General features: G+C 36.4%; 1 long non-coding RNA gene across 1 annotated transcript; it reads left to right on the forward strand.

The window, feature by feature from the left end:
• Positions 1 to 505: 505 nt before the first annotated feature.
• On the forward strand, positions 506 to 7,730 carry LOC139362442 (uncharacterized). Its single transcript, XR_011621383.1, has 2 exons — positions 506 to 832; positions 5,517 to 7,730. It is a non-coding gene; the product is annotated as an uncharacterized lncRNA (long non-coding RNA).
• Positions 7,731 to 14,592: the final 6,862 nt, after the last annotated feature.

Below are 14,592 nucleotides of genomic sequence, written 5' to 3' on the forward strand. Positions count from 1 at the left end.
GAATCCTGGACTCATGTTGATATTGATGGTAGGAGGAAGGAGACAGCCACATCTGTACCTCTGCTCTTTGATGCAAGGAATGTAATAGCTTTCCTAGAGATTTCTCTAGCAGACCTTAAATGATGTGATATTGATCTGATTGGTCATATGTATAGACATCATTTTTTTGACGGAGGACTAAAAATCGTGGGTAATGGCAATATTAACATTGGCTTTGAACAATCATGAGACTGTCCTGGACTTGCCACAAAATTAAGGTTATGCTGGCAAAAATAAGAGAGGGTAGAATAATGTATATAAAAAGAACCGAATCTCTAATTAGAGGTAGTAAGTTTGAGGAAATGTGGAAATAGGTAAACTGGAATAACTGGTGGGAATGTTTCCCTCCAAAATAGAAAGTAAGTGAAAAAAGAGGAAATACTAATCAGTGATTTAAAAGATCTGGATAAAGAAAATTCAAAAAAAAAAAAAAAAAAAAAGAGGATCCTGCAGGGGCCTTTGAAAACAGTATGCTGAGAATAGATAGGGCTCAAGGACAGTATCTCCAATTGAACTTTTAATGAACTCCCGTAGGCGCCAAGAAGGTAGGCAGATAAGGAAGAGCATAGAAACAAGGAACTGAGTAGAAGGTTACATCTGGGAAAAGAAAGTTTGTTTTGCATTGCATTCTTTCTGCTGACGTGGGGTTTATGGGGTATAAATAAAGTGAGGCGGAGGCTCTGAGCGCGGCCGCCATGTTCTCTGTGTGTCTTTGTCTTTTGTGTGTTCTTTCATTCTCCACCACCCCTGGCACGGACCCCAACAAGTGGCGCAGCGAGCAGGGTCAGCACGGGTGAGTAGGGGAGAACAAGAAGGGGAACCCCCTAGGGGCGGGTAAGGCCCAGATATTGTTAAGGGGAACCTTCTTAAGCTTTCATTATGGGGAATTCCATCTCTCTGGCCTCAGAATATTTACAGCTGTTTCAAGGACTATTGCTGTCTATAGGAGTAGAAGTGAAAGAAAAAGACTTTGAAGCGATTGTTTGCCCATGTTGAACAACATTGTTACTGGTTTCAGTATCAGACTAAAGTGCAGCTGAATCGCAGAGAATGGTTATAGGTAGTAAAAACCCTGCTTAGAGCTCTCCAGTTAGGGGATGTTATGCCTCTAAAATTGTGGACCTTGTGTGACTCTATCACTCAGACATTAGAGTTACTTGAGACTGATTCAGAGTGTGGTAATGTAGTCACAGGAGGAAAGGTATCTGAGGATTTGGAAAAAAAAATAAATAAATAAATCTGAAATGGAGCCCATTTGTGCCAGGATAACAGAGGATGGTGGGGGTAGCAAAAGGGGGAGAAGAGAAAAAGCCAGCTCTTCCTTCTTCTAAGGGAAATTCTGACATGCAGTGTATTATGGAAATGCTTCAACAAATATTACAGATACATTTTTCTAATTCACCTTTGTGAGTTTTCCCTGTTTCTTTTCCTTCTGCCCTGTTAAAAGAGGATTTTCCAGTGCCTCCAACCCCCCGGCTTCCTTATCTTTACCTTTGTTTGGCAAAGTTGAAGCCCTGTTCACATCAGACATACTTTAAATTTATACTAAACATCTGTTTAATATGTCAAAACCAGTGTATATGTATATGTTGTTGTTTGTTAAAATATTATGAGTATTTCAATAGTCAATAAATAAGCACATTAATATTAACTATTAATATTAATATAGTATTAATAACCCCAGCTAGAAAATTGTTATGTTATAGGGGTGCATAGGTTCCACCAATTTACACTCCAAACAGAAGTTGAGTATTCGAGCTGCTTAACACATTAACTACCTCTTGATATTTTCTGTGTTTTTAAATTTTAACCATTGTATTGTGTATGTAATGATTCTCAATTTGGTATTAATATACATATTTCCTAGTGAGTAATGATGTTAGACATATAGGTTTATTGTCATTTCCTTGTTCTGCTACTTTTGGTTGGGTTATTTGCCTTTTCTTATTAATATGTTGAGATTCTTTATATTTGGGGATATGAGTATTATTATATATTATATATACTTTTAATTAAAAAAAAAATTTAAGGAGCTGGATCTGTTTCCAATTATTTGTGCTTCTTTTGCTCCTAATGCTCAGTTTTCAAATGGTGGCAATAATGTCCAATTTAATGCCTTACAAATTAAATTTTTAAAAAGAAATGAAAGCTGCCATTTCTAACTATGGACCTCAATCTCCTTTTATCCTTGGTCTTCTTGATATTTTTCATCAGAAAATTTGATAATTCCTATAGACTGGAAGACTTTGGGGAAGGCTTTTCTTGATTGTTCTCAGTGGTTACAATTGCACAACTGGTAAATGAACAAGGTACATGTATAGGTTAGGAAAAATATTATGTGTGATCCCCCTGGACCCACTGAGGAACAACTCACAGGCACAGGCCAATATGCTACTCTTAATGCTCAGGCTGGTCTAGATGATGTTGCCCTTACTCAAATCAAGACTTTGTTTTTAAGGGCCTGAAATAAGGTAGAGATAACAGGAAAATGTTCCCTTTCCTCTGTGAAGATTTTACAGGACACAAATGAACTATATCCAGATTTCGTAGCCCGTCTTCAGGATGCTGTCTTCAAAATTGTGGGTGCTGGCCTTGCTTCAAAAATTTTGTTAAAAACATTGTCTTTTAAAAATGCTTATGCTGACTGTTAAAAATTGTTAAAATCGTTAAAGGCCAATGTGGCCAATTTAGATAAATATATTAAAACTTGTGTTAGTGTTGGAGGGGCTATTTATAATGCTCAATTATTTGCTAGAGCTTTGTCTAAAGCCTTAAAAGGAAAAAACAAACAAGGGGTTTGCTTTCAGTGTGGTAAACCTAGACATTTCAAAAAAGAATGTCATAAAAATTGAACACTTTTATCCCTCAAGGCAGAAAGCTGCCTTCAGAGGTGTACAAATGTTGTGGTAAAGGTTGACATTGGACAAATAAATGTCGTTCCAAAACTGATAAAAGTGGAAATTTACTGTCTCCTCTCCTGGGAAACGGGAGCTGGGGCCCACAGGCTTGGGGCCCCAACAATTACAATACAAGTCTACTACAATATTCAGTGAGCAATGGCCTACAACACTAAGGAATAAATTCAAGGCCTCCTTAAGGATCCCACACCTTACCCCAGTTTCTCAGCTTTATGCGGCAACTAAGCAGAGCGCCGCTGCTGACTTAGCTATTACTCAGCCTTATACTTTGTCTCCTAATAGAGGAGTATATAAATTAGTTATTAGAGTGTGTGGCCCTTTGCCAAAAGGACATGATATTACTAATAAAACTTTTATTTTGGTACAAGTTTCACAATTTATACGCCTAGAGGCAGGGGAACGTATTCTCAATAGAGAGGGTTTCGTAGCACAGAAAAAACTGTTTTTTGGGAAACTTTAGTTTCTAATCAAAAGCCCTTATGTTCATTGCACATTAATGAAATAGTTTTTAAAGGGTTAATGGATACGAGGGTGAATATGTCTATTATTTGTTTAAATTAGTGGCCTATACAATGGGAAAAAAGACAAGTTTCAGTTATACTCACTGGCTTGGGTGCTGCTTCTGTGATTTATCGAGATGTAGAACCTTTAACCTGTGTCAGTCCTAAAGGTCAACAAGGTCAAGTGTTTTTTTTTTTTAATTTTTATATTGTTCCTATCAATATTAATTTTTGGGAACAAGATCTTTCACAACAATTTGCTGCTTTTTTAAACATTCCTCATATTTCCTCAGCTGCCAAAAATATGATGTTCAAAATGGGCTACAATCGTTTAAACTCATAGCCACCACTCCTATTTAGGTGAAACAGTGACCATTATTTAAAGAAATACTTAGGACTCTAAAAGAGTAAGTCAAAAAACAAATGGCCGAGAGGAATATAAAGCCACGTATTTCTGCATGGAATTCCCGTCTTTGTCTTGTCTTAAAACTATAAATGTTTACATTAAACCTAGGGAAAGTTTACAACCTGGTCTTCCTAATCCTGCCCTTATCCCCCAAAGTTAAAACCAGAGAAAAGCAGCAAGATGCTTTTGTATCATTACAAACTCAGCTTTCTTTCTACTCACTTAATATTGCCACAGAAAAAATTTAACTGGATTTTCTTATTCAATATTTAGGTTATACCTTGGGGGCACAAAATATTCGACCCCAAAAAATTCAAATTCGACGTGATCATTTAAAAACATTAAATGATTTTCAAAAGCTTGTAGGAGACATTAATTGGATGCGTCCTGTTTTAGGAATACCAACATATCAGTTATAACATCTTTTTTCTATTCTAGAAGGAGACAGTCACTTGGACAACTCACGCCATTTAACTCTTTTGGCTTTACAGGAACTCCAGCTCGTAGAAGAGCAACTTTAAAAGGCCCCTTCCTGATGTTCCCCTTTCCTTTTGTGTATTTCATACTTTACCTTCTCCCACAGGAATGATTCATCAAACTAGTCGACCACTAAAATGGATCTTTTTGTCCAATAAAATATCTAAACGCTTGGCTACTTATATCGATCATTTAGCTGAACTGATCATCAAAGGACGGCATCACTGTCGACAACTTTGGGGAGGAGATCCTTCCTTAATTATCTCTCAATTCACTCATAGTCAGATCACTTATCTTCTTGCAACTTCTGATTCTTGGCAAGAAGCTTCATCAATCTTGAGTTACAGTTTATCCTTATCCCTCGGTGTAATAGGGAGAATTGTTTGTTATTCTCATGGTCTTACTTGATTTCCCTACTACTGGTTGTAACATTGTTAGTGATTCTCAATACACCATTTATGTTACTTCTTACATTTCTCAGGCCACTTTACCTCTTTGTGCTACTTCTTCTCTTCAAAAACTCTTTTCCTTGTTATCTTCTACTTTGAGCCAACGTCGAGCTCCTTTATTCATCACTCATCTTCGTTCTCATTCTCAACTTTCTGGACCATTAGTTCATGGTAATACTCAGATTGATTTGCTTTTAATCGGCCACCTACATGCTGCAGAACAAAAATATACTCTACATCACACTAATAGTTCTGGCCTTCAACGATGGTTTCATTTAACTCATAAACAAGCTTGTTCTCTTATTCGAGCTTCTCCTTCCTGTGCTCCTTTGAGCATTCCATCCTTCCATCCTGGGGTTAATCCATGAGATGTCCCTTCTTTTGGACGATTAAAATGTTCATCATACCATTGATACCTTTTCTCATTTCTGTTATTACTCATCTCTTAGTTTGTTTCGCCATCATGGGCATTCCTCTTATACTTAAAACTGATAATGCCCCTGCTTATGTCTCTCATAAATTACAAGTTTTCTTACAGCAATACAATATTCAACATATCACCAGTATCCCGGGCAACAGTCAAGGTCAAGCCATCATTAAGCGCGCAAATTTAACCTTAAAAACTCAACTGCTAAAACAAAAAAAAAAAAAGGGGGAAATGAGCCCCCCAAAAACCCAGATTTTTTTGAAGGTTAACCTTTCTACCTTAATTTTTTTGATTTTGAAGGTTCTTTTTACCTTAATTATTTTTTGAATCAATGGAGACAATTGCAAGACTCCGCTGTCATAACTCATCTTTCTTCACCTCCCTCGGTGATAGTCCCCGCTGACAGTTTAAAGATTTGGTATCCTAATGAAGAAGGTAAGTATGTTCAAGGGCAAGTTCTAAAACAGGGACGGGGCTATGCTCTTGTCCTTACAGGGAGCGGACCTGAGTGGTTTCCTACAAGATGATTGAAACCCTGTTGAAAAGAAAACTGGATTCAGCATGCATTTCTTCCTTTGTTGGATGTGCCTCGGCGGGGGACTTATTTCTCTTAGTGAGGCTTTGTATGAATATTGGACTTATATTCCCTTTCCGCCCTTGTATCAGGGAGTTGCCTGGGAGGAGGCGGAAATTAAGGTTTTCACCAATAACATTACTTGGATGCCGTCCCCCTATATAGACAAGGACAATATAGAACGGGAAACGGGAATTATAAACAACACATATCAATTTGGAGTGGAAGGAGTTCCAATATGTATGGGAAATAGTTCTCATTGTCTCCGAAAATCGCATGAAGCCTGGGCTGTTCGTTATAATCATAGTCATGTGGCTGCTAATACTGTTATTATTGTAACTAGAAGTTTTTAATATAATCATATTGTATATAGTAATGAAACTATTCCTAGTTCTTTACTTTTTTGTCCTATTCTAGAGGTTTCTCCTAATATTGAGGTGCTGGAGTGACAACAATGTCGGGGAAATAAACCCCAGATTTTATTAGAATACAATGGAATGTAAATAACTGATTGGAGTGTGCACGGTGATTTTCAAATAAAATTTAGTCACATACCTTTGAAATGACACTGGGTAAATAAAAGTATTGCTGCTAACAGTAATGAAACCTTGGTATGGCGTGAAGGAGGCCTGAAGTACAGAGTCATCTTTGGAAGTTGTTAGCTGCAGGCAATGCCATTAGCACTTTTGTGGGGAATATGTCCCTTAATCTTTCTAACCCAACTAACTCCTTTCATATTCAGTTATATCGAAATACCTCCTGATATATTATTGCTTGTGTCCGTAAGCCCTACCTATTATTAGCAGGGAATTTGACATGGGATAATGATACGGGGATTGTTAATTGTACAGATATGTGTACATTTTTGTCTTGCCTCAATCATTCCTGGTGGCACAACTTTACTGGGGATATTGATATCCTCAGGGCTCATAAGGAAATTTGGCTACCTGTTAACCTTACGCGACCGTGGGGGGCATCACCTCTTGAAACTTATATTTGGACTTCTCTCCAGCGAACCCTCCGTGCCCTTGGACTTATAATTGCCTCGGTGATGAGCCTTGTCGCCATCATCTCCACTGCGGCCATAGCAGGGCTCACTCTTCATCAAAGCATACAAAATGCTGAATTTGTGCAGCAATGGCATGAACAATCTCACCGGTTATGGCTTCAACAACGAAACATTGATTCTCAACTTGCTGAAAGATTGGACAACATGGAACAAGCCTTGACATGGCTTGGAGATTATCTCACTGTCCTCAGTACTCGGATAACATTACAATGTGATTGGAACTCCACTCAATTTTGTGTAACGCCTGTGCTTTTTAACATCTCTTAAAATTGGACCGTAATCCGAAAATTATTAATAGGCCATAAAAATATTAGTTTGGACATCCAAGAGCTCACTCAGAACATTTCCGAAGCATTTCGACAACAATTACATGTGTTGTCCGGAACTGTAACCCTTCAGGAGCTGGGTCAGCGCCTTGCTGCCTTTAACCCATGGACCCAGATGAAGACATGGATTTCTACAATCTCTGGAAGTATATTGCTTTGGGCACTTGGATTGGGTCTACTTCTTTTGGTGATTCGATGCTCCCTCCGTCGCCTCCAAAAACAAAAGAAAACACAAGAACAAATATGGGCTACCTTTTTAGGATTGAGGCAAAACAAAAAAAAAGGGGGGAAATGCAGGGGCCTTTGAAAACAGTATGCTGAGAATAGATAGGGCTCAAGGACAGTATCTCCAATTGAACTTTTAATGAACTCCCGTAGGCGCCAAGAAGGCAGGCAGATAAGGAAGAGCATAGAAACAAGGAACTGAGTAGAAGGTTACATCTGGGAAAAGAAAGTTTGTTTTGCATTGCATTCTTTCTGCTGACGTGGGGTTTATGGGGTATAAATAAAGTGAGGCGGAGGCTCTGAGCGCGGCCGCCATGTTCTCTGTGTGTCTTTGTCTTTTGTGTGTTCTTTCATTCTCCACCACCCCCAGCACGGACCCCAACAGGATCCCTTGTGTTTGGGAGAAACGTGTGGAAGTTAATTCTTAATATTAGCCTGAGATCATTCTGTTAGAAGCATTAGATTTTCGGCCAGGCGCGGTGGCTCAAGCCTGTAATCCCAGCACTTTGGGAGGCCGAGATGGGCGGATCACGAGGTCAGGAGATCGAGACCATCCTGGCTAACACGGTGAAACCCCATCTCTACTAAGAAATACAAAAAATAGCCGGGCGAGGTGGCAACGCCTGTAGTCCCAGCTACTCGGGAGGCTGAGGCCGGAGAATGGCGTGAACCCGGGAGGCGGAGCTTGCAGTGAGCTGAGATCCGGCCACTGCACTCCAGCCTGGGCTAAAAAAAAAAAAAAAAAAAAAAGAAGAAGCATTAGATTTTCTTTAGTAATTGCACATACATCAGAGTTGACAATTTTTTGTCGCACTTCCAGCTCTACAACCTTGTCTCCAGCCATGTGAAAGATTGAATTCATTCTCCAAACATTTTAAACATTTTCTAATGTTTAAACAATATGCTATCAATTTTCTGCTAATGTTATGATTATAGTGCAGGGTTTCTTAACCTCAGCACTATCAATATTTTGGTTGGATAATTATTTGTTTTGGGGGCCACCTGTACATTGCAGAAGGTTTCACACCATCCTTGGGCTATATAGCATTGTTGGCTATACTCACCACTGGATGGCAGTAGTAACTTCCACCCCCAAATGTGGACAACCAAAAATGTCTCCGGACATTGTGAAATGTCCTCTGGAGGGCAAAATGCCCTGTGTTGAGAACCACAAATTTGTTCTAGAATAGTAGCAAAGGGATCTTCTGGATGCTTGATGCAAATTGAGATTCTAGGGCTTCACTCTGATTCACTGCATCGGAATATAAATTTTAATAAGATCCCCAAGGAACTTAGATGCACATTCAAATTTGAGAAGCATTGATCTATAATTTGCAAACGGACCTTTAACTGTTCTTCTCTCATTCAACTTCCAACATCTCTAGTCCATTTGACAGACTGCTGCCAGATTAATCCACTGGTATCTTCTCAGTGCCTTTATAGTAAAATTGAAACTATTTCCTCCACCTGGTTTGTTTTTTGAGGATTTTCATGATCAAGATCCTGAATAAGTTTTTAATACAATTCCATAAATATCTCAATCAAAAACTCTACATTCCAATCCAACTCTATTTCTATTTATTAGTGACTTGCATGTTACGATATTTCCTATTGAAATGGTATTCACAATCAAAGGCAATCCAACAAAAGCTACTTCTTCCACAAAACCTTCCATTTGATTCTTATTTAACCTTTCATACTTCCACCTCACATATTTATTTTGTGCATGTGTGTAGTACAAGTTAAAACAGTATTGAAGCCATACTCTAAGGCAACAGGGTTAAAATGTGATTTTGCTACTGGATGTGATCTTTGGCAAAGTAAATAGCTATCTTAAGTCTCAGTTGCCACATTTATAAATTGTATTTACTATAAGTACTTTCATCATGATTTGTTTTGACAATTAAATAAGATAATGCCTGTAAGGACTGCCGTATAGAAAACACAGAAAAAATCACAATTATTACCATTATTAATGATAATAATAAAAATAATAAAGTAATTCATATACTTAAACAAACTAAATAATGCAGAAGTAGAAGGTAATACATTTCATATTGTCCCATCATTTCATTTAAAACCAGAAAGGGTTATGAAATATTAATATTAACCACCACTTACGTATTACTTTAAAAGTGCCAAATTCATTTTTGCATCTTCATGTATTTCTTTCTACTGGTATTTCTGCAAACAAAGTAAGCAGTTAATAAATATTTGGTATTGAACAAATTCAGGACATGCCTTAATTTTACCACCACATCATTACAGCCTAAAAGTCAGAATTTATGTCTGATTGCTTTCTGTATCCCCACAGTGACAAGAAAACGGGCCGGAACACAGCAGAAGCTCAATAAGTATCTGCTGAATATAAGCATAATTGACTAATCAGTTAGCTGTGGAGAGATATTTAAGTTAATGGGTGCTCAAAACCCAAAGGGAAGTGCTATCCTGGAAAAATCAGTCTATTTATGTTTATTTTTCACTCTTTACTCCTCCCAGTGATGAGAAAGACATTTTTCCTACAACTAGGTAGTTTATGTTACAAACTTGACAAAATATTTTTCTTTAGCCATCTGCTTTCCCATTTACCACAAATGGAAACTTAATATTTCAGCATAAACAGTCATCTTAAAGAGAACTATTTGCATCCCCAAATGTTTTTCTCCTGTTATAGATCCCAAGTAAATCACCTTCCTCTCAAAGATGCACACATTATAGATAATATGTCATAATTATTTTCTTCACCAAGAATCACTTGCTATTTGCCAATTGATAGGATACTACTTAACTTTTCCCAGTTGGAAATAGCAGTCAGCACTTGCTCTAGCATTACGTGAGAATGCATAATGACTTTCTATTAAAGACAGATAATTTTGAGGTCTGCTTCAAAGTGCATCATTATTTTCATTTTTTAAAAGCTAACTACCTTGTTTTCAAGAATCGTTGATGGAACCTACCTTTTAGATATAACAAATGCCCACAATTATTCTACTTATCTCAGAAAATAAGCTATTTTCTTTGGTTGTGTTTAGTACCTGAATTCACTCATTATATTATTTCCAGGCATTAAGTAAATTATATTCACAGAGCTAAAGAGTTTCAGCCTCATCAGAACAGGCAGATGGTTTCTAAAGGGAAACACACGCAAGTTCTTGGTTTCATCTCTAAAGCAATAACTATTTTCTCTTCAGGAAGTAATAACAGGGACCAATTGTTTAATAAAAAGATGAAACAGAAGAATTGTCTTCCTCTTTTCCCCACGTCAACTGCTAACCAAATTCTGCCAATCATAATAATTTTTGTTTGTAACTTTTCCTTAAACCCTGCATATATCTGCTTATTTTTGCTGCTTAGTTTCTCTGCCTTGAAATACTGTCTTCCTTTAGCGTTCAGGACAGCATCTGCCCCTGGGTTCTTCTAACATTACTGGCTATTATTGCTGTTTCTCTTTACGTTGTTCCCCGTGAGTGCCTTACCATTGTATCACCTTGGATCTTTGTCCTTAGATGATGTATCTTTTCTGTCAACAGACAAATATACACAAAGATGATTTCAGTTTGTGTCTCGAGGTCAATTTCTATCCTGATCTCCAAGTACCTAAATACAATTGCCTGCTCTGCATTCTTACCTAAGTTTATAATAGATGTCTCAAAATGACCATGGTGAAACTGAGCTTCTGACTTTTCTAACTAAACCCTCTAATTTCACAGTCTTTTCAATCCAAGTTGATGGCAAGTCAATACTTCCATGTGCTAAAACCAAACTTTTAGGAATCATTTTTGACGCTTTTCTTTCTTTCGTATCCCGAATCTAATCCATTAATCTCATGCCTCTGCCTTCAAAATATATCTTTCTACATGTACTCTGGCATGCTTTCACTAGTGTCACAGCTAGCACCCTGGTCCAAGTCTTCATCATTCTTGGTATGACTAGTATTATAATAGCTTCCTTATTGTTCTTATTTTCCTGCCTTCTTTCACTCCCATCAATTCCCAATAGGGCAGCTAGGATAATACATAATGATCTCTAGTTACATCCATACTGTTGCAAATGTCTGAATCTCATTCTTTTTATGATTAAATAGCATTCCATTGTTTATATGTACCACATTTCCTTCATCCATTCATCTGTTAATGGACACCTAAGTTGCTTCCACATCTTAGCTATTGTAAACAGTACTGCAACATATGAGTGCAGGCATCTCTTCAATATACTGATTTTCTTTCTTTAGGGTATATGCCCTGCAATGGGATTGCTGGCACATATGGTAGCTCAAATTTTAGTTTTTGAGGAACCTCCAAACTGTTTTCTATGTGGTATTACTAATGTACATTCCCACCAGCAGTGTACAAGTGTTCCCCTTTCTCCACAACCTCACCAGCATTTGTTATTGCCTATCTTTTGGCTATAAGCTACGTTAACTGGGGTGAGATGATATCTCATTGTAGTTTTGATTTGCATTTCTCTGATGGTCAGTGATGTTGAGCACCCTTTCATATGCCTGTTTGCCATTGTTTGTCTTCTTTTGAGAAATGTCTATTTAAATCTTTTGTCTACCTTCTGATCAAATTATTATTTTGTATAGAGTTGTTTGCACTCCTTATATATTTTGGTTATTAATCCCTTGTCAGATGGGTAGTTTGCAAATATTTTCTCTTATTCTGTCAGTTGTATCTTCACTTTGTTGATTGTATCCTTTTCTGTGAAGAAACTTTTTAATTTGATGTGATCCCATTTGTCCATGTTGGCTTTGGTTGCCTGTGCTTGAGATGTATTGCATAAGAGGTCTTTACCCAGACCAATGCCCTGGAGATTTTTTCCCAGATTTTTTTTTTTTTAGTAGTTTCATAATTTGATGTCTTAGATTTAAGTATTTAATCCATTTTGATTTGATTTTGTATATGGCAAGGGGTAGAGGTCTAGCTTCATTTTTTTGTGTATGGATATCCAGGTTTCCCAGCACCATTTATTGAAGAGGCTGTGTTTTTTCCAGTGTATATTCTTGTCACCTTTGTAAAAAATGAATTCATTGTAGGTGTGTGGATTTGTTTCTAGTTTCTCTATTCTGTTCTAGTGGTCTAAGTGTCTGTTTTTATGCCAGTACCATGCTGTTTTGGTTACTATAGCTCTGTAGTATAATTTGACATTAGGTAATGTGATTCTTCCAGTTTTGTTCTTTTTGCTTAAGATAACTTTGGTTAATCTGGGTCTTTTGTAGTTCCATATAAATTTTAGAGTTGTTTTTTCTATTTTTGTGAAGAATGACATTGGTATTTTGATAGAGGTTGCATTGAATCCTTAGAATGCTTTGGCTAGTATGGACGTTTTAACTATATTGATCCTTCCAATCCATGAAAATGAAATGTTTTTCCACTTTTTGGTGTCCTTTTTCAATTTCTTTTATCAGTGTGTTATGGTTTTTATTACAGAGATTTTTCACTTCTTTGGTTAATACCTAGGTACTTAATTTTATGTGTGGCTATAGGATTTTAAAAATTTCTTTTTCACATTGTTCACTGTTGGCGTATAGAAATTCTACTGATTTTTGTATGTTGATTTTGTATCCTGCAACTTAACTGAATTGGTTTATAATTTCTAATAGTTTTCTTGTGGATTCTTTAGGTTTTTCTGAATACACGATCATATTATAAGCAAATGAGAATAATTTGACTTCTTTATTTCCAATTTGGATGCCTTTTATACTTTCTTTTATCTGATTGCTCTGACTAGGACTTCCAGTACAATGTTGAATAACAGTGGTGACAGTGGGCATCCCTATTGTGCTCCTGATCTTAGAGAAAAGACTTTCAGTTTTTCTCCATTAAGTATGATACCGGTTGTGTGTGTGTCATATATAGATTATGTTATGTTGAGGTATGTTCTCTCTATTGCCAGTTTTTTATCATCTTTTTGTTATAAAGGGAAGTTGAATTTTATCAAATGCCTTTCAGTATCAATTGAAATGATCATGTGGTTTTTATCCTTCACACTGTTGATATTATGTAAGGCATTGATTAATTTGTATATGCTGAACCACTTTTGCATCCCCAGGATAAATCTGACTTGGTCATAATGAGTGATCTTTCTACTGTATTTTTGAATTCAGTCTGCTAGTGTGTTGTTGAGGATTTTCACATCAAAATTAATTGGAGATATTGGGCTGTAGTTTATTTTATTTTATTTTTTTCTTTCAAACGGGTCTTTGTCTGTTTTTGTTATCAAGGCAATACTAACTTCAAAGAATGAGTTTTGAAATATTTCCTCAAACTCCATTATTCATAATAATTTGAATACAATTGGTATTAATTCTTCTTTAAATGTTTGGTAAAATTCAGCAGAGAAGAGATCAGGTCCTGAGTTTTTCTTACCATGAAATGTTTTATTTTACTTTGTTCTTGTTACTTGTTACTGGTCTGTTTTGGTTTTGGATTTCTTCCTGATTCAATTTTGGTAGGTTGTACATATCTATGAATTTGTCAATTTCTTTTAGATTTTCCAATTTGTTGGCAAGTAGTTCCTTATAGTAGCCACAAACGATCTTTTGAAATTCTGCAGTATCTGTTGTAAAGTCTCCTTTTCCTTTTCTGTTTTTATTTAATTGGACCTTGTTTCTTTTTTCCTTAGTCATCCTAAAGGCTTGTCAATTTTTTTAACTTTTTGTAAAACCAAGTTTCATTGATCTTTTCTATTTTTTTTACCACTCTGATTTATATTATTTTTTTTCTTCTACTAATTTTGCGTTTGGTTTGCTCTTGCTTTTCCAGTTTTTGAAGATTCATTGTTAGGTTATTTATTTGAGATTTTTCTTCTTTTTTGATGTAGACACTTATAACTATAAACTTCTTTCTGAGTACTACTTTTGCTATATTCCATAGGTTTTGATATGTTGTGTTTCTATTATCATTTGTTTCAATAATTTTTCCAGTTTTCTTCTTAATTTATTCATTTACCTGCTGGTCATTCAGGAGCACATTGTTGAATTTCCATATATTTGTATAGTTTCCAAAATTATTTGTGTTATTAATTTCTAGCTTTATTTCGTTGTGGTCAGAGAAAATGCTTGATATCATTTCAGGTTTTTTTTGGAACGTTTTAAGACTTGTTCTGTGACCTAACATATGGTCTATTCTTGAGAATGATCCATGTGCTGAGGAAATCAATGTGCATTTTACAGCTGTTGGA

The sequence above is a fragment of the Macaca nemestrina genome, chromosome 3, assembly GCF_043159975.1.
Source record: "Macaca nemestrina isolate mMacNem1 chromosome 3, mMacNem.hap1, whole genome shotgun sequence".
Taxonomy (NCBI): domain Eukaryota; kingdom Metazoa; phylum Chordata; class Mammalia; order Primates; family Cercopithecidae; genus Macaca; species Macaca nemestrina.